Source organism: Macaca fascicularis, chromosome 8 (genome assembly GCF_037993035.2).
Source record: "Macaca fascicularis isolate 582-1 chromosome 8, T2T-MFA8v1.1".
Classification (NCBI taxonomy): domain Eukaryota; kingdom Metazoa; phylum Chordata; class Mammalia; order Primates; family Cercopithecidae; genus Macaca; species Macaca fascicularis.
The window spans coordinates 86068129-86089007 of record NC_088382.1 but is presented as its reverse complement, the minus strand read 5'-3'; the positions used below and the strand labels follow the sequence as shown (position 1 = coordinate 86089007).

The window sequence follows — 20879 nt, the reverse complement described above, 5'->3', positions numbered from 1 at the left end:
ATGTATACATTCCTAGACACATCACCCTCCCAAGACTAAACCAGAAGAAATCGAATCCCTGAATAGACCAGTAACAAGTTCTGAAATTGAGGCAGTGATGAATAGCCTACCAACCAAAAAAAGTCCAGGACCAGAAAGATTCACAGTCAAATTCTACCAGAGGTACAAAGAGGAGCTGGTACCATTCCTTCTGAAACTATTTCAAACAATAGAAGAAAAAGGACTCCTCCTTAACTCATTTTAAGAGGGCAGCACCATCCTGATGCCAAAACCTGGCAAGACACAACAAAAAAAGGAAAATTTTAGGCCAATATCCCTGATGAACATCAATACGAAAATCTTCAAAAAAAAAAAAAAAATACTGGCAAACCGAATCCAGCAGCACATCAAAAAGATTATCCACCATTATTAAGTCGGTTTCATCTCTGGGATTGAAGGCTGGTTCAACATACACAAATCAATCAACTTAATCCATCACATAAACAGAACCAATGACAATAACCACATGATTATCTCAATAGATGCAGAATAGGCCTTTGAAAAAATTCAACACCTCTTTATGATAAAAACTCTCAATAAAATCGGTGTTGATGGAATGTATCTCAAAATAATAGGAGTTATTTATGACAAACACACAGTCAGTATCATACTGAATGGGCAAAAGCTAAAAGCATTCCCTTTGAAAACCAGCACAAGACAAGGATGCCCTCTCTCACCACTCCTATTTAACATAGTATTGGAAGTTCTGGCCAGGGCAATCAGGCAAGAGAAAGCAATAAATGTATTCCAACAGGAAGAGAGGAAGTCCAATTGTTTGCAGATGACATGCTTGTATATTTAGAAAACCCTATCATCTCTGCCCAAAATCTCCTTAAGCTGATAAGCAACTTCAGCAAAGTCTCAAGATACAAAATCAATGTGCAAAAATCACAAACATTCCTATACACCAATCATAGACAGAGAACCAAATCATGAGTGAACTCCCATTCACAATTGCTACTAAGAGAATAAAATATCTAGGAATACAACTTACAAGGTATGTGAAGGACTTCCTCAAGGAGAGCTACAAACCACTGCTTAAGAAAATTACAGAGGACACAAACAAATGGAAAAACATTCCATGCTCATGGATAGGAAGAATCAATATCATGAAAATGGCCATACTGCCCAAAATGTATTGATTGAATGCTATCTCCATCAAGCTACCATTGACTTTCTTCACAGAATTAGAAAAAACTACTTTGGATTTCATATGGAACCAAAAAAGAGCCCATATAGCCAAGACAATCCTAAGCAAAAAGATCAAAGGTGGAGGCATCACGCTACCTGACTTCAAACTATACTACAAGGGCTACAGTAACCAAAACAACATAGTACTGATACCAAAACAGATATATAGACCAACGGAACAGAACAGAGGCCTCAGAAATAATACCACACATCTACAACCATCTCATCTTTGACAAAACTGACACAAATAAGCAATGGGGAAAGGATTCCCTATTTAATAAACGGTGTTGGGAAAACCGGCTAGCCATATGCAGAAAACTGAAACTGGACCCCTTTCTTACACCTTGTACAAAAATTACCTCAAGGTGGATTAAAGACTTAAATGTAAGAGCTAAAACCATAAAAACCCTAGAAGAAAACCTAGGCAATAACACAGGACATAGGCATGGTCAAAGACTTCATGACTAAAACACCAAAAGCAATGTCAACAGAAGCCAAAATTGATAAATGGGATCTAATTAAACTAAAGAGCTTTTGCACAGCAAAAGAAACTATCATCAGCATGAACAGGCAACCTACAGAATAGGAGAAAATTTTTGCAATCAATCCATCTGACAAAGGGCTAATATCCAGAATCTACAAGGAACTTAAATACATTTACAAGAAAAAAACAAACCCATCAAAAAGTGGGCTAAGGATATGAACAAACACTTCTCAAAAGAAGACTTCTATGCAGACAACAAGTATATGAAAAAAAGCTCATCATCACTGGTCATTAGAGAAATGCCAATCAAAACCACAATGAGATACCGTCTCACACCAATGAGAATGGCAGTCAATAAAAAGTCAGGAAATAGCAGATGCTACAGAGGATGTGGAAAAATAGGAATGCTTTCACATTGTTAATGGGAGTGTACATTAGTTCAACCATTGTGGAAGACAGTGTGGTGATTCCTCAAGCATCTAGAACCAGAAATACAATTTGACCCAGCAAACCAATTACTGAGTATATACCCAAAAGATTATAAGTCATTCTACTATAAAGACACATGCTCATGTATGTTTATTACAGGACTGTTCACAATAGCAAAGACTTAGAACCAATCCAAATGCCCATCGATGATAGACTGGATAAAGAAAATGTGGCATATATACCCCATAGAATACTATACAGCCATAAAAAAGGATGAGTTCATGTCTTTTGCAGGAACATAGATGAAGCTGAAAACCATCATTCTGAGCCAACTAACACGGGAAGAGAAAACCAACCACTGCATGTTCTCACTCATAAGTGGGAGTTGAACAATGAGAACACATAGACACAGGGAGGGAATTAATATCATTACTTTAGCAGATATAACAGCATGAATAAGTATCTTGATTTAGTCTGTGAGATTGTCAGAAATACAATTCTAATAATCAAACAGAGAGACTTAAATGACTATTCTTTAAAATGAAGGTCCCTAGTGTAAAGTTAGCACCAATTTTGATAAGGATATGCTTAATGTAATTAGAGTATCATGTAATGGTAGAATACTTTGTTTTTCAACTAATAAAATATTACTGTATGTGCAACTAATTACTGATACATAATTTTTATCTTCAAATATTGATATATTTTATAATAGAAATTAAAATTATAAAACAATACTAAAAATATGATGCTTTATTAGAACAGATACAGCTAAATTTACAGCAAATGTTCAGTTCCTGATTTGATGACCAAGATACATTTCACAGGTGATACACTGTATAGTAAATACAATACAAGGGTAAATATTTTGAATAGAGATAGACCTGGATTAAATCTAGAGTTCATCTTGTATTTACTGTATGACTGTGGCCTAGTTGCAAATTTTTGTCAAAGCAAAAATTCTTCACCTGTAAAATGAAGATAGATTATAACACCTATCCAGCATAGGGTCGCTGTAAAGAATAAATAAATTATGTAATATGCTTGGTTCAGGCTTGGACATCACAAGTACCAAGTCTGTGTACATTTACATAATACTTGAACATTATTTCAACAAACATTGCTACATCTAGTAACAAGTATGTGGTATATTGATATGAAGGTATATATAGATTATATATGCTATATATATCATGACGGCAGGGAATTCATTAAAATAATAAATTTGTTAGAATTTATCTGTAGTAATAATTATTTTCTTAACAGTGATTACCTGAAGAGTCCATCACTGCTAAAAAATATGACTGTAGTGATTCTATGATACTTCTGCACACATGGAAATCCTCAAAGCTAACAAATCTGCATTATTTTAAAAGATTTTCTAAAACTGATAAAATTATTGTTCCATATCAATAAAAAAATGGAAATTTTGTTTATGTGTTTCTAATAATGGCTTCTAGTTTTGAAGGTAAATCTAGGCAGGAAGACGTGAGAAAGGAAAGTTGTCACTGAATTGTGGTATTATTTCCTGACATTGGTGTACTGTGGAATAGGTATCTATCTATATGGGTTTCTTTCTCTTGTAAATGGTGTTGTTTCTTAACACCACAACTAACATGTCTATTTTACATATCCATATTCATGCTTAATCACACAAATACCTGAAAATTCTATAGATTTGCTATTTACTTCCCTCAGGACAAATTAAATGTCATTTAAAGTTTTCTTCTACATTTCAATGTACAATTTGAACTAAAATTCCATTAGGAACCATTATTTCATATTCCACAGGTTCCATATGCTTTTTTTTTTTTCACATATTTGATGTTGGTCATCACTTTGCTACTCAATCTTATCTTCTCTATGTTCAATGTATGCACAGTCTTTAATTTTGGTTAGTTTTGTGTCAAGTCACTTCACAATTACAGTACCTTTACCATTTTTTACTTCCCATGTGAGATATGAATATAGCATAATAGAGTGGATAAAAGCATTCTCAGGCTATTTTCCTTCTGACATTTACTGACTGGGCAACCCCAGACCAGCTAAATTCTTTGTCTCAGTTTTTCCATCTCTGCCATAAGTATACAAAAATCTCACAAGATTATTGTGAAGTTCACATGAGATATAAATCAAATTAAATATTTTTTGTTGTGAGATGCTCAGTTCTATATTTATTCAATATTAATTATGGTATTATAAAAAATAACTTAAAGGGGTAAAAAAAGTGGAAGGCATCAAGGTTAGGGTTACGAAATGAGTACATGAGAAAGCACACAGGAAAAAGCGGGAGAGAAGACAGAAACAAATAAGAGACTATCTCCCGTAAACATTACATCTTAGCTTTATGGGGAAGAAAAGAGAGAAAAAAATTACTGTTTTTTACGTAAAGGGAATCCTTGGGAAATTTGTCACTGACCTCAGGATGAGAATTGCTGGAAGTTTGATCCCTTAGTACAGTTTAGAGGTCCATTCTTCAGTGCTTAGCTATCTTGCCTTTTCTCACCATAGAACTTATTATTCTATGTAGTAACTTCTTGTTCATTTGTTGGAATTCCCAAAGATCATATGCACTATGTAGATAGGAGATAGAAAATGCTGGATAAAATTTTCTGAATGAATTTTAAGTATAAACACACTCATATATAGGGTTGAAGTTATATTGTTTCTCTGGGCTATGGGCTATCTATGCAATGATGAAAACTCCTCACTCAATCTCAACTTTGCCAAATATTACAAAATTTTACTGTTTACCAGAGTAAAAATAATACAGTTTGAAAGATTTAAGAAAACACTTCAAAAATAAGAAATTTGAGCAGAAAACAAAATTTAGGTGCAGAAATCAACACTTTGCAAGAGAAAGGTAAATATGTAAAGGAAATACCTACTAGTAAATGGGATTAATTCATTTTCTTACATCTGGATGGCTCAAGACAAATTATTGTCTACTTAATGCTGGTCTATGCTTTATGTATATAACAATGGTTACACAAGGAGACTTATTAGAGAAAGAAAAGAGAGTTATGCTAATTAGTAATTTTTTCATCTTTGAGATTTTTCCTATTCACATTTATGAATACTGATGTGAGCTTTTTAACAAAATAGTCAGAAATTGTAATTGCTTGAGTATTTCACTCTTTTTCTGGCCCCTTTCATCTTCCAAATTAATGGACTGTGTTTATCCTTTCCCAACTATCTAACTGCCTATCAAACAAAACAACAACAAAACAGATGGGCGAATAATATAATTCTCAGGAGATTTGTTAATACAGTGAGTTCTCCATATCCGCAGGTTCCACATATGGAGGATCAATCAACCGTGAATCAAAAATTTTCAAGGAAAAAAAAACACAAAGAACTATAAAAAATAATTTAAATTTTGAAAACCAATATAGTATAACAATTATTTGCATAGCATTTGCATTGTATTAGATATTATAAGTAATCTAGAGATTATAGTATATGAAAGAATGTGTGTAGGTTATATGCAAATATTATGCCATTATATATCATTGACTTGAGCATTTAAGGATTTTGATATTTGAGAAGTGTCCTGAAACCAATCCCCTATGGATACTGAGAGACAGCTGATAGGAATGGGATGGTAATATCAAATCATGTGAAATTCCAAAATTTAATAGTGACAACCTGGAAGAGAATATACGGATGCAAATAATTTAGGTAGAATAAAAGTTACATTTTTATATGAGTACGATCTAAATGAATATTTCCCAAACATGGTTTATTTTCACACTCATCTGGGCAGTTATTTAAAATGTCATTCATAGCCTTGGCTTCAATCTCCTGCATTTAAATGTTTGAAATTAGGTTCTAGAATTGATAGATTTAACCAGCTTTAGGTCTTAGACAATTATAAAACTGCCAGCAGATGGACATGTGGGAGCTTTTACTATAAATACTTGGCCAGATATAGATCATAAAACTGAGCTGCAAAGAGTCAACGATACCATGGGGACATTCAAATATCAGTAAAGTACTGTGGTAAAACAAGAAATATATTTGGTCTTTTTTCAGGCTTCCTGGCACAGAGCACCAAAAATCCTTGGAATTTCCTGAGTGATAGAAGTATCTTTTGTTATTTATAATGAGCCTGTTTTGATCATACCTGAGCTTATGCTAATGAGGTGACTTGTGGTAGAATTCTAGGTAGCCTCAGGCTAGGTTCAGTCCCCCAGAAAGATCAAGTGATTAGAAGATTGGAACTTTAAGCCCCACCCAACAACCTCCAGGAAAGCAGGGTGGGGCTGAAGATTAAGCTCTATAAAATCTCCTGAGCAATGAGATTTGATGAGCTTCCAGGTTGGTAAATACATCAGGGTGCTGGGAGGGTGTCTTGCCCTGAGAGAGCATAGAAATTCTATATCCCACTTCCTTCATACCTTGCCTTATGCATCTCTTTTATTCAACTGTTCCTGAGTTGTACACTTCATTATAAACCAGTAAACATAAGAAATGTTTCCCTGAAATCCATGAACTATTCTAGCAAATTATGGAAAATAAGGAGAGGATCATGGGAACTGTGAATTCATAGCCAGTCAAAATTGTGATAAGTATCTTCAGCAGGGGAAGACTTATGAGACTAAGCCCTTAACTTCTGAGATCTGACAGTAACTCCAGGTAGGTAGTGTCAGGATCGAATTGAATTGTAGGACACCCATCTAGTGTCAGAGAACTGGTCAGTATCAAAAAAGCCCAAACTTCTGGTGCCTGAAGTGTTCTGTGTTAGAGTGCAGAGAAACAGTGACTATATGTTCTAAACTTTCTGTAAACTTGGGACACTTTCAGGTACTGAGAGAAAATAGTGATTTTTTTCCCCCTTTGCAAGCCACTTTATATCTCAGAATATTAAAAAAAAGAAACAATGAGAACTGCTAATATAGATTTAAATTAACCAATATAGAGAATCTATTTTGTGAAATGGCAAAGATGTCACTTATGGATAAATTAATTATATCATATGTGGTTATGTGTGCTGTTTGAAGTGCTATTCTCAACACTTATTTTAAGGGAATAAATGAAGTAGTAAAATGTTAATATTCATGTCATTAATATCAGACTTTGGCAAGAATAATTCAATATATTCATAGAAACCACGCTTTAACTCTACATGGGGAAATGTTTTATAGGAAACTTTCAAAAGGTATTTTGACCATGGAATTCTGAATGACCTTGGTAAAAAAGAACAGAGAGTTATCTAGGAAGATCAAAGTGCTTTCTATAAGGTTCTCTGGTAAGCACAGATTAAAAACAAAAATATACGAGAAAAAAGCAAAGAAAGAGAATTAAAGAATACCGCAAGACATTAGCAGGTCTATTTCAGAACAGCAATAGGAACGCTAAATCTCAAAGTGCACTAATATTTTCAAAACCTCTAAAAAAACAAAGTTTGTACTTATGTTGTGAACCAGATTGTGAAAGTTCTCTCCTCAGGTCAAATACTATGATAATAAATAGGTAAAGAGGAAAAGATGATCTTTTTAACCTCAATTTCGTTTTCATTTTTTCTTTCAAATGTAATAATCTTCATATTGGAAGGATGAAATCAAAATGATGAAGAGAAACTAAAATTCCAAATAGTTGAAGAAATATGAACAGAGAAAAGTATAACAAATTCTCCAAATGACTTACTTTTCTGGCTTAGGAAGTATCTAATTTAGGGTGCTGAGTAATTTTGAAGATAAGATCGATGTCAGTAATCTTTGAGGAGCTATTGATAATTGGGGAGCTGCCAGGAGAGTAAAGAAAGGAAAATGTCCCAAGTTTACGAAAAGGTTAGGCAGAGTCTTAAAACTATAGACCGGGGATCTTGACATTTATACTCAGTAAAATATTTGAAGGAAATGGATGGATGATTTTTGAGTACTGGGAAAGGTCATAATTAGCAGCAGTGAGCACGTGTTCACTAAGAATAAGATATGGTAGGCTGTCTTTATTCCTTATTTTTGACATAATGACTAAGTTGGTATTCCAGAGGACTGATATAGACATAGCAAATTTGAATTAGACATAGCGTTTTTAATCTTTTGTACAAGATAGAAACGTGTGAACTGTATGATAATAGCAATAAGCAGGCTCACCACTTGTTTAGTATATTACCTAATGAATATTAATTACTAAAGTAACATCATCTTAGAAAGAAATAGATCTATCCTCTTTTTAAAAAAATTTTTTTTAGCTTTTTTTTAATAACATGAAGAAATGTCAGGTGTTGCAGTCTTAGGTGTTTTTAACTGCATGTCACTAGTCCAAGCAGCAAAGATTTTATATATTTACAAATATAGAAGTGAATTAGCAGTAGACCAAGAACATGTGACATTTATAAGTTTGAAAGACAACTACTTATGAAGTAGACAGCTGCAACTGAGAAAAACAAAGGATCTCTTTATGGTCTAGGAAAGAACTTTAAATCTGGAAACCTTCAGATGTCACAGCTGGTACATCAATGAAAAAGATGCAAAGTGGTCACTACAGTTCAAGTCCAGAGATTAAGCAGAGAATTAGCATCATAGGCGACAACACTTTAGCTTGAAACACTCTTGAGACAGTCGGAAATAAGAACCAGGGCAGCACTGTAACCAAAAACATCCAAATGGAATTAGAAGATCTTTGTACTTCTCTGTAACTTTGTACAGAGCCAAAATAAAATTGCAAAAATCTCAAAGCCCAAATTCAGAATATGCTTAGAAAAAACTTTACCATATCTGAGCTTCTTTTGAAATATGGAATTTCAGGCTTTGGTGAGCTAGAAATTTACATATATTTTATCTATCTACTATCTACCTATCTATCATCTCTATCTCTATCGATCGATCGATCTATCTATCTATCTATCTATCTAATTTTTGTATCTATCATGGTAAAAAAAAACACATAAAATTTGCCATCTGAACCATTTTATACATACAATTAAATAGTGTTAAGTATATTCACATTGTTGTAAAACAGACCTCTAGAACTTTTTCATCTTGCAAATTTGAAACTTTATACCCGTTGAACAACAACTTCCCTTTTTCCTTTCTTTCCAGCCTCTGGTGACAACTATTCTACTTTCTGTTTCTATGCTATATTAAATATATCTCACTTGTAGTATCATACAGTATTTGTCTTCTTGCAACTGGCCTACTTCATTTAGCATAATGTCCCCAATTTTCATCAATGTTGTAGCATATGACAGGATTTCTTATGTTTTAAAACTTAGTAATATTCCATTGTATGTGTATACTGTTTGTACATTCCTCTATTGATGGGCATTTGGGTCACTTCTACATCTTTGCTATTGTGAATATTGTGACTATGAACATGGGAGTGCAAATATCTCTTTGAGATCCTGCTATCAATTTTCTTGGTTATAACCCAGAAGTGGAACTGTTGGATAATATGGTACTTTCATTTTTAATTTTTTGAGGAAGCTCCATACTGTTTTTCGTAACAGTTGTGTTACCAGAAAGGGATCCTGATCCAGACCCCAAGAAAGGGTTCTCAGACCTCACACAAGAAAAAAATGGGGGCAAGATCATAGAGTAAAGTGAAAGCAAGTTTATTAGAGAAGTAAAGAAAAGAAAGAATGATTGGCTACTCCATAGTGGGAGCAGCGGCATTGGCTGCTCTCCTGAGTATACTTACATTTATTTCTTGATTATATGTTGAACAAGGGGTGGATTGCTAATGAGTTTTGGGGGAAAGGGGTGGGAAATTCCTGGAGTGGAGGGTTTGTCCCCTTTTTAGACCATATAGGGTAACTTCCTGATATTGCTATGACATTTGTAAGCTGTCTTAGCTCTCGTGGGAGTGTCTATTGTTAACATGCTAATGCATTATAATTAGCATGTAAAGAGCAGTGAGGACAACCAGAGGTCACTTTTGTCACCATCTTGGATTTGGTGGGTTTTGGCCAGTTTCCTTGCTGCAACCTGTTTTATGATCTTTATGGTCCTACGGTCAGCAAGGTCTCCTATCTCTTATCTCATCCTCTAAGAATGCCTGACCTCCTGGGAACGCAGCTCTGTATGTCTAAGCCTTATTTTACCCAGCCCCTATTCAAGATAAAGTCACTCAGGTTCCAACACCTCTGACAGCTGTACCATTTTACAATCCCACAAGCAGTGCACAAGGATTCTAATTTCTTCATATCCTTGTCAACACTTTTTATTTTCTGTTTTTTTGATAGTAGGTATTCTAAAGGGTGTCAGTATTTTACTGTGGTTTTGCCTTGCATTTCTCTGATGATTAGTGATGTTGAGCATCATTTCAAATGCTTGTTGACAATTTGTATATAATCTTTGGAGAATTGTCTGTTCAAGCCATTTGATCATTTTTAAATTGGTTTATTTTAATTTTGTTAACTTGTAGGAGTTTTTTATCAGATATATGATTTGCAGATATTTCTATCATCCATAGGTTGCATTTTCCCTTTATTAATTGTATCATTTGACTGTTTTAACGTTTGAGGTAATCTCATGTATTTTTGCTTTCATTCCCTATGCTTTTGGGTGTCATATTTAAGAAATCATTGCCATATTGAATGTCATTAAGTTTTTCCCCTATGTTTTCTTCTAGAAGTTTTATAGTTTCAGATCTTTAATAAAGTTTGAATTAATTTCCATATATGTATGATATAAGATTCCAACTTTACATTTTTGCATATGGGTATCCAGTTTTTGCTACACAAGTTTTGAAGAGACAGTTTTTTTTTCCCGTACAGTAGTCGTGGCACTCCTGTTAGTGATCATTTGATTATACATGCTTGAGTTCATTTTTGGACTCTCTATTCTATTCCATCGGTCTATATGTCTGTCTTGACATAAGTACAACACTATTTTGTTTACTAAATCCATATTAGTCAGAGTTCTCAAGAGAAACAGAACCAATAAGCAATATAAGTATATATAATTATTGTAAGAAATCGTCTCAAGTGATTATGAAGGCTGAGAAGTCTTGCATAGTTCCAGCCTGTGGCTAAAAGTCTGAGAATCAGGAAGGCCAATGGTATAAGTTCCATTCTTAAACCTGGCAGGTTGGAGACCCAAGAAGCGCCAATATTTCAATCTGAATTCCAAGATCACAAAAGATCAATGTCTCAGCTCCAAAGTCGAGCAGGAGGAATTTCCTCTTATCATTTTTGTTCTATTCAAGTCTGCAATTGATTGGAAGAGGCCCATCCACATTAGGGAGGGCAATCTGCTTTCATCAGTGTATGGATTCAAATGTTAATCTTATCCAGAAACACCCTCACAGACATAACAAGAATAATGTTTGACCAAATAACCTGAGCACACAATGACCCAGTCAAATTGACATATAGAATGAACTATCATAGTACCTTTGTAATATGTCTGAACTCAGGAAATATGAGCCTTCTTTGTTATTTTTCAAAAATGTTTTTGGCTATTCTGTGTCTCTTGAGATTAGATATAAATTTTAGGATAATATTTTTTCTATTCCTGAAAGGAAAAGGCCATTGACAAAATAGTAGAAATTGTATTGAATCTGTAGATTACTTTGGGTGCTATTGCCACCTAAACAAAATTAAGTCTTCCACTCCATGAAAATGGGAGAGTTTCCATTTGTTTGTGTCTTACTAAAGTTTTTATAGCAATTTGTGTGGTTTTCGTTGTATAAATATTTCACTTTAGTTAATCCGTGTTTTATTATTTTTAATGCTATTATGGATAGAATTATTTTTAAAATTTTATTTCTGTATTTTTTATTGTTTGATACGGAAATACAACTAATTTTTGACTGTCAATTTGTTTTCTGCAGTATTGCTAAATTCATGTATTAGTTCTAGCAACTTTGTGTATATGAGTGTATGTGTGTAACCTTTATAATTTTCTATATATAAGATCACACCATCTATAAACAGAGAGAATTTTACTTCTTCCTTTGCAATTTGAATGACTATATATTTTTCCTTTCTAATTGCTCTGGCTAGGACTTCCAATACTATTGAACAAAAGTGCTGAGAATAGGCATCTTTGTCTCATTTCTGATCTTAGAGAAAAAGCTCTCATTGAGCATGATGGTAGCTGTGTGCTTTTTATAAATGGCCTTCATTGGGTTAAACTAATTTTCTTCTATGTCTATAAAGTAAGTGTTTTTATAATGAAAGGGTTCTTAATTCTGTTATATGCTCTTTCTGCATTAATTGAAATGATCATGTAGGTTTTCACCTTCATTTTATTAATGTGGTATATTACCTTGATTTATTTTTTTGTATTTTGGACAACATCCTTGAATTCAAGGCATAAATCCCCTTTGGCTGTGGTGTATATTCTTTTTTTTGTTTTTTTGTTTGTTTGTTCATTTTTTGAGACAGAGTCTTGCTCTGTTGCCAGGCTGGAGTGCAGTGGTGGCATCTTGGCTCACTGCAAGCTCTGCCTCCAGGGTTCAAGTAATTCCCCCGTGTCAGCCTTCTGAGTAGCTGGGACTGCAGGCACATACAACTACACCAGGCGAATTTTTTGTATTTTAGTAGAGACAGGGTTTCACCATGTTGGCCAGGATGGTCTCAATCTCCTGACCTCGTGATCCACCCGCCTTGGCCTCCCAAAGTGCTGGGATTACAGACATGAACCACCGTGCCCAGCCGGTGTATAATCTTTTTAATGTACTGTTGAATTTGATTTGCTAGTGTCTTGTTGAGAATTTTTGCATCAATATTTATCCAAGATATTGATCTTTTTAGTTTTCTTTTTTTTTGTTGTGTCTTTCTATGGCTTTGGTATTAAGGTAATGCTGATCTCATAGAATGAGCTTGCAAGTATTCTTTATTGTTCAATTTATTGGAAGAGTTTTCAGAGGATTGGTGTTAATTCTTCTTTAATAGTTTAGTAGAATTTTTTCAGTGAAAATATCTCATTCTGATTTTTTTTTTTATTCGGAGGTTTCTGATTACTGTTCCAATCTCCCATATGTATTACTGGTCTATTCAGACTTCCTATTTCTTCATAATTTAGTTTTGACAAGTGTGTGTTTCTAGGAATTTGTCCATTTCTTCTAGGTTATCCAGTTTGTTGGCATATAATTTTTCACTGCATTCTGTTATAATTCTTTTTAATTTTTGTGATATCTGTAGTAATACCCACTCTTTTATTTCTGATTGTGAGTATTTGAGTCTTCACTCTTTTTCCTTAATCTAAGGATTTTTCAGTTTTGCCCATCTTTAAAAAAATTATTAGTTTTTTTATTATTTTTATAGTCTATTCTGTTTATCTTTGCTGTAATCTGTTTTTTATTTCTTCCACTGGATTTTAGGTTTAGTTTGTTGTTCTTTTCCTAGTTTCTTGATTCCTAAAACTAGTTCTTTGATTTGAGGTTTTTCTTATTTTTCATGTATGTAATTATGAGGCAGAAATTTAAAAATAGATATGCATTCATTCACTCCAAGAAAAGTAACAGGCAAGGCAAGGGTTAAAATTAAAAGAACAAGTTTTCCTCTGCCTAGCAAGCTCACTTCAAGGACAGTTACAAGATAATACTCTCCGCTGTCTGGAAAGCCAAGGCCAAAGGAATGGGCTCCAAACACCACCCCATTCCAGAGCAAGGTTGAAGGGAAAAAAGAAGAGAAAGACAAATTATTTTACTGTTACTCCTTTCCCTGGCTTCTTAAACATAACTATGTTTTACAAATATCTGTATTAAGGCAGTTCTTGTTTTTCTTTTGAGGCAGCTACAAGGTCCCTAGCTATGCAAGGCCACAAGTTATGCCAAGTCCACAGTTATGCTGTTGATTACATGACCTGTCACTATATGATTAACTGCTTTTTTGCTTCTGTAAGTTTGCTTATAAAAACCCCGCTCATTCTTTGTTCAATGCTCAGCTTTTTGGATGTGAATCCACTGAGCTGGTGAGTACCTAAAATAAACAATCCTCCAATTCTCCATATTGGTCTCTCCAGTCCTCAGTTTCCCACAATAATTATAGCTATAAGCTTCCTATATCTCATAAGTTTTAGTATGTTGTGCTTTTATTTTAATTTTCAATTTTCTCAAGGTATTTTCTAGTTTCTGTTGTAATTTCTTTGACTCATTGGTGTTTAAGAGGGTGTTAATTTTTACATACTTGTGAATTTTTCTCTTTTCTTCTTGCTGTTTTCCTTGTACTCCTGTTTTCTTGTGCTTTGATGTTTAGTTTCATGTCACTGTGATCAGATAAGATACTTCACATAATTTCAATCTTCTAGAATTGGTAAGGGTTGTTTTTTGTCCTACCGTGTGGTTTATCCTATAGAATGCTTCATGTGCATTTGAGAAGAAAGTATATTCTGTTGTTCTTGGGGAGTGGTCTTTATATATCTGGTAGGTTCAATTGTCTATAATATTATTCAAGTCCTTTATTTCATTATTGATCTTTTGTTTAGTTTTTATTTGATTATTTAATGTAAGGTTTTGAAGTCTCCTACCATTATTGTGCTGTTTTCTATTTCTCTGTTGAATTCTATCAAAGTATGCTTTATATATTTAGGAGTTCTAAGGTTTTGTGCATAAATGTTTACAAATGCTGTGTCTTTTTAGAGAATTGACCCCTTTAACATTATATAATATAATTGTTTCTTGTGACAGCTTTTACTTAAAGTCTATTTTTAAATATTAAGATAGCATCCCCCACTCTGTTTTAATTGTCATTTGCATGGGATATATTTTTTTATACTTTTATTTTCACCCTCCATTGTCCTTAGAGTGTCTTGCAGACAATATATAGTTGGATCCTTCTTTTTAATCCTTTCAGCAAATCTCTGTCTTTTGATCAAGAAATGTAATCTAGTTACATTTAAAGTCATTACAAATAGGGAAGAACTTACTATTGCCTGTTAGTTCGTTGTTTATGTCTTACAGTTTTTCTGTCTCTTCTTTCCTCCCTTGCTGCCTTCCTTTACTTTTAAATGATATTTTGTAGTGAAATGCTTTGATTCCTTTCTCATTTCCTTTCTAGTATATTTTATAAATATATTATTTGTGACTATCATGACAATTATATAAAATATCTTTAAATTATTGTATCCTATTTTAAACTGATAACAACTTAGTTTCAATTGCATACAAAAACTCTATTCCCGTATAGCCTCACCCCCCACTTTGTTATGAATTTTACAAATTGCATCTTTATGTATTATATGCCCATTAACATAGATTTATAATTTTAAAAAATATTTTTGATCATTTTAATTATATGTTTCAAAATTGTAATAATACATCTCATAAGTGCCTATGTATTTACCTTTATCAAATAATCTTATAATTTTGTAGGGCTTTGTGTTGCTGTCTACTGTACTTTCATTTTATTTGGAAAAAAATCCCTTTAGTATTCCTGCAGAACAGGTCTAGGGATAACAAGCTGCCTTTGCTTTTATTTATTCGGAAGTCTTAATTTCTCCATTTTTGAAGAATGGTTTTGCCAGATACAATATTCTTGGTTGATAGTATATTTTTTCTTTTAGCACTTTGTATATGTCATTCTATTTCATTCTAGCATTCAAAGTTTCTGCTGCAAAATACACTGATAATTTCATGAAAACTTCCTATGTGATGGAAGTTTTTTTTATCATTATTTCTTCATATAACCTCTTCTTTCCTCTTTCTTTTCTCCTTCTGGGATTCTCACAATGCATATGTTACTCTATGTCATAATGTCTCTTAAGTCTCGTCTTTTCTTCATTTTTTTTCTTTTGTTCCTCTGACATAATGATTTCAAAAGAACAGTTTGCAGTTTTGCTATGTTTTTCTTCTGCCTGAACAAGTCTGCTGTTAACCCTCTCTATGAATTTTTTTAGTTCACTTACTGTATTTTCTTCAGCTCCAGAGTTTGTTTGGTTCTATCTCACAATTTCTCTCTTTGTTGATATTCTTATTTTGTTCATGCATCATTTTTCTAATTTTATACAGTTGCCTGTCTGTGTTCTCTTTTAGCTCGTTGAACATCTCTTTGAACAATTATTTTAAATTGTTTGTCAAGCAGCTCATAGATCTACCTTTCTTTATGATTCATTTATGGCATTTTGTTTTTTTCCTCTGATTGGGTCACATTTTTCTATTTCTTTTATGCTTTGTAATCTTTTGCTAGGATTTTGGAATTTAGAAAAAGAAATATGTTCCATTATTTGCATATCAGTTTCTTGTATTAGCAGGGTTCTCTAGAGAGACAGAACTAATGGAATATATATATTATATATATAAATATATACACACACACACATCACATCACATACATATAGGAATTTATTAAGTATTAACTCACATGATCACAAGGTCCCTCAATAGGCCACCTACAGGCTGAGGAACAAGTAGAGCCAGTCCGAGTTCCAAAACTGAAGAATTTGGAGTCCAATGTTCGAGGGCAGGAGGCATCCGGCACAGGAGAAAGATGTAGGCTGGGAGGCTAGGCCAGTTTCTCTTTTCACATTTCTTTGCCTGCTTATATTCTAGCCACTCTAGCAGCTGATTAGATTGTGCCCACCCAGATTAAGGGTGGGTCTGCCTTTCCCAGCCCACTAACTCAAATGTTAATCTCTTTTGGCAACATCCTCACTGACACATCCAGGATCAATACTTTGTATCTTTCAATCCAATCAAATTGACACTCAGTATTAACCATCACATTTCCTAAAGAGGAAGAATTTTACCAATGAGCAGAGCAAGTTTCTAGGACTTCTCAAACCCTTTTTATTATCTTGCTTCCCCTAGCCTGTGCCTTTGGAGCTATAGGTCTAATGTTCTTTGTTCTTACCTCTGTTTTTAGTGGCTTTCAGAATCTGATGCTGGATCCATGAACACTCCAAATTAGATAAGATAGAAATCAGTTGTTTTGGCAGTTCCCAGATGGTCTGGAATGTTGGAACTGGGCCACTCTTTTGTTTCAATTCCAAGAGAGAAGCCTAAATATGAGGGTTTTCTTGCCATTGCTCCACTCTATCTTCATAGAGGGAGGGTCATAAATACATGTGCCAAAGGCTAATATATATAACACACACACACACACACACACACACACACACATATACATATGTATATATGTATTTTACCCTTTTACTTGAATTCCTTATTTATTTTACAATGACCTGGGTGATTCTCAACTGCTCTCTAGAGTTCTCATAGAGATATTTTGGTCCGTATATTATTGCTAACTCTGCATCCCTGTGGCAGAAGGAGGTCCTGTAGCTTGCTAGTCTTCCATCTTGCTGACATCTCTTCAGAACTCGAATTTTGAACATCATTCACCAAGAACAAAGCAGGTAGTTATCTGGTCCTGTTTAGGCTACTCTAGTGAAATTTTATCTAGAGCATTACATTTATTTCGAGACAGTACATATTAAGACCTACAGAGAATAACTAGACCATGTTTAAATTAGAGAATGCAGAATTATAAAAGGGTTAAAAATTATGTGATGTAAAAGCAGAGAAAAAGAGCTTGGAACATCAATAGAAATCAGAAAGTAATGGCTTATGTGATAAGATTTGATTATCTGCATCTTTGAACCTTAGTAACTAGTGCATACTAGGTCTCAACAAGTATTACTCTAAAAAGTCATAATATTATGGATTAGTAATATATAATATTACCTTCAACCAGTTGAAATAATGTGTCTGTTCCATTGTCACAAATTAGCATTTGCATATGTGTGTGTAGGACAATGTAACTACCTGATTTTATATCTAAGAATACTAAGAAAGCAGAGAGGCTGAGCAGGTTGCCTGTATCACTTAGCAAATAAAAAAAATTTAGAATTTGAATTTTGAAACTAATTCCATCCTGCAAAATAGAACTAAGCACATCCTCCTAATCTCTTTCATTTATTAAAAATATATATATATAAAATTTGTTCCACATGTGGTATTGAGAAGCTGAGAAACTAGGATGTAATAAAGGCTATTTATATCACAGAATACGACAAAAACTACAAATCAGTGCTTTTTCATTTTAAAGATCCTGAGCTAGCACACCAGTAAATATGTGCCTTAGAAATGATAGAGACATGGAACATGTTTGATTACATTTAAAACTGCTAGTATCCCAATCAGATATTTGAAGGAAAAACTCTATTAAATGCTTTCTATTGACTTGTTCAATTTTTCTATTGAGAATCTAGATAAATCATATTGAAGAGTGGTCCTAGTGGTTAATAAGATCTAATTTTTATATTATAAATTGCAATGGCAACTATGTTTGCCACTAATTGAGGTCCCATTAGATTTTAGGTACTCAATTTACATGTGCTATTATTTTCTTGCATATTTATTTTCATGTATTTATTTATTTTATTTGCTCAACAAATATTTTTCAAGGCCAAATAGCTGAGAAAGATTTTATGTGCACAAAGTGCTCACCACTGGTGAAGAAAATATTAAAAAGTTACAAGAAATCTTTTCAGTACCCCTAGTAACCAGGTGCTAGTGTACCCATCTTAACAAATGAGAAAAATAAAGCCAAGTAATTTGAACAAGAATCTAGTATTAATTAGTGGTATAATTTAGATTCAAATTCAAATATAGATGACTTTCAAGTTACACCTTTCTAATTTACAAACTATTTTTGAAAATGTTTATTATGGCCTTCCAAAAGCTACTAATTTTTCTAATAAATGGAAGCTATTTAGAGTAATTTGAAGTGCCTGATTAAAATATTTCAGAGTAATTCACCAATGTAAAGACAATGATGATTTTAAAATAAAATATGAATAAAATTTGGATTTAAAAATTAAATACTGTAGCTCTTTCTATAGAGAATATTTGAACATTTTGAAATATTCATCTGAATTTCACATATTAACCCCATGAATATCATTGATTTGCCCTTATTTTTGTCAACTTACATACTTTGTTTTTATTCTGAAAAATTTAGTCTTCTTCCATAAAATGCAAAAAAGTCATCCACATAAAGGTGGATGACTACTTGTGGTTAGGAAGAAGCAGGATTTGAACTATATCTTTCTCAAGTCGAGGATAGCAATATGGGAAATGCTTCTCTTTAATGAACATAAGTATGCACCAGATTAGCATTACACTATTTGTAGTTACACACTTGGTCATAAGAAAATGAGTAACCTTGGACTAGTTATTTGCACACTAGGCTTTTCATATTTTATTTGCAGAAAGAGAGAATTGGATTAGATCATTTGTTTTCAACTGATTTCTTAGAAGTATTTATTATGATGCCTAATGTATTAACTCAGTATTTTAAAACATTTTTTATTTACTATCTATGAAGAGGTAATACATTTATTAGGAGATGATTTATGATTGTTTCTCAGCCTTTTGGCTAAGATCAAGTGTAGTATCTATTCTATCCAGTTTAATACTTGATATGTCCTCTATTTGAGGATGCAATATTAAATGAATTTTTGGAACTCAGAGATGGAATAGGAGCTTGTTCAATCCACTTCACATATTGACCTGGCCTATCAATAGTCTCAGAAATGGTACCTCCAAGAGGAATTTTTAAAAATGCATTATTTACTTACTTTTAAACGTAACAAAGTACTGCATAGTATTAAATGAGACCTTTTGATCTGAAATGTAGCTATTAGTTACTACAGTCTAGCTAAATGGAAAGAATCAGCATTTTATTTGGCTTACTGTGGGTAAGTCTCCTTTCTTTGGTCATTTGTTCTACTAAGGTATTTCAAAAATGAGTTGAGATCTCTTGGAGACCATTAAATCCCAGGCAGGAATCCATCACAAATAATGACTGTGAAACTTCTTTTGAATTTTTGAAATCCCGTGAGCCTTTTTCCTTTCTCATTTGAGCACTGAAATAAGAATTTCACATTGTTTTCCTGACTATGAAAGAAATACAGTCCTAGGATTCTTCTGGTAACAGTTAAATTAAGCCAACATTATTTATTTTGTGTTTTTTTTTGTGCATTACAGAAAGCCAAGTAAACAATAAATTTTTTTTGAGGTCTTTTTCTTTCAGTTGATATCTTAATCAGAAATTTTCATTTTCTCTATCACTATTATAGTAGATAGTGAACATTTTAGTATTGCTCAAGAGTCCTTTTCTATGAATATACAGTAATTATTGTCTCATTGATTGTGAGCTCTGGAGTAGGTAAAAAAATGTTTATTTTAGTGTCAAAAAGAAGATTAAAATGCAGAATGGTTACTTTTTATAAGGCAAAATAATGAAAAGCATACCAATGGCTACCAGAAAGTTATTTTTTAAAATAAATTGTTTAATATTAATGAATTTTTTATAGCAATTTATTATTTTTGCTCTTGTGGAAAAGTCATGACTTCTGAATTTATGATGAATTTTTATTATTAGTCTTTTACAAATTCCTCACATTTCATGAATTCCAGATAATACAATACTATTAATTACAGATAATAGAATAGAAACACATACTATTTTATACACAGAGACACATACTCACACATATAGTTATATTTCACCTAATTTCAATAATAATAATTTGCCTCAATAAATGCTTTACAATGTCTAATGATCTAATTTAATGATCATGGCAATTTTATTCATGTTCGTAGTGGAAAGTCTGGAAGCTCAAGTGACTTCAACAAGGTAAACTTAATTAATAGAAGATTTGCTTTTGTAACTTAAATATTCTATTTACAAATTCAATCTTGACTCATCAATTTACTGATTAATCTATTCTATGACTATTTAATGAGACATGTGTAGCAATAAGGACCCACAGAGTTTCTCCTTCATGAGAATATACATTGTAGGGTAGGAACAAGACAATAGCCAGTGAACAAACAA

The 20879-nt window shown here is 33.0% G+C and overlaps 1 non-coding gene across 1 annotated transcript; it reads left to right on the top strand.

Moving 5' to 3' along the window:
• The first annotated feature begins 19395 nt into the window (after positions 1-19395).
• On the top strand, positions 19396-19586 carry LOC123575432 (U2 spliceosomal RNA). The gene has a single exon (XR_006700716.1). It is a non-coding gene; the product is annotated as a U2 spliceosomal RNA (small nuclear RNA).
• Positions 19587-20879: the final 1293 nt, after the last annotated feature.